The sequence below is a fragment of the Halyomorpha halys genome, unplaced genomic scaffold (genome assembly GCF_000696795.3).
Source record: "Halyomorpha halys isolate HHAL.00 unplaced genomic scaffold, Hhal_1.1 Scaffold214.1, whole genome shotgun sequence".
In the NCBI taxonomy this organism is placed as follows: Eukaryota; Metazoa; Arthropoda; class Insecta; order Hemiptera; family Pentatomidae; genus Halyomorpha; species Halyomorpha halys.
Window position 1 is genome coordinate 581,748 of NW_027110944.1, and position 1,110 is coordinate 582,857.

At 26.8% G+C, this 1,110-nt stretch overlaps 1 protein-coding gene across 1 annotated transcript in view; it reads left to right on the top strand.

The window, feature by feature from the left end:
- The window catches only part of LOC106679686 (5'-3' exoribonuclease 2 homolog), a 78,096-nt gene that overhangs the window by 38,344 nt on the left and 38,642 nt on the right, over positions 1-1,110 (top strand). The window lies entirely within an intron of this gene.

Genomic DNA, 1,110 nt, shown 5'->3' on the forward strand with positions numbered 1-1,110 from the left:
ATAAGTTAAGAATTGGCGAAAGCAAAATGTCAAAAAAGAGAAGAAGGAATAAGATCTAACACACTTGAACTGCTGTAAAACACCATCTTTATTGGGTTCGGTACATCTCTTTATATACATGCGATCAGCTGATCTCCTCAGTCAGCTGACATCGAAGTAACAGCTGACTAAGGCTGTAACTTATATATATAGTTTTAAATGGTTTGATCAGCACATTTTTCCACTTGACTAATTTAATTATAGCTAATTATTTTACAACTAAGAGGAACCAGGAATTGTCTACCAAACTTCTGTTGTCAACCTGACAAAGCTATTTAATTTCCTGTCTATCCCTAATTTTAGTTCCTTTATACTAAAATCTTCATACTTCAAACCCAATTTATTACTTATAAATGTGACATTTCTGATACATCTTTTCAAACATAATCTTTATGAACAATTGTAATTTATTAATAAAAAGCATTAACTACCTTTATAGCCATCTCAGATTCTTTACAACATATTAGTCAACTAATTAAATCATAGTAAAAATGCATTTTAGTTCAATTTAATTGTTTACACTTTCATGATTTTGCAACCATTATTTTAAATTATTTATCTTCATATTAAATCAACTAAATAAACTATTTCAGTTTATTTGTTCTGTTAATTTAACCATTGTACATTTTTACATTTTTTTAGTAATATTTTATTAAAAAAAAAAAAAAAAAGCAGCCTTTTCTTATGTTTTCCTTCTTAATTCTAAGGGTAATTATATATTATTACTTGTTGGGGCGAGGGGTGTTTCGTATGTGAAAACCGACCTCTTCCCCAGAGGGTAATGTTCGCTGGTTCGAGATAAAATAAACAAAAAATAACGGAGGACCTGAAGTAAATATCACATAAAAAAAAATAATTGAGAAAATGAAATAATAAAAGAAATAACTTTCCAAGTGATACAAAAATTTAATTAATTAAAATATAAACAAAAAAATGAACTGTAGTGTTGTTACAAAAAAAAAGATAGTGTATCGTGGAGTAAAAGTGATAAACTTATTTTGATACATATAAACAAAAAAATCTATTTACACTGGAAATAATAAGTTAATTAAGCAAAAAGAAAATAACTCG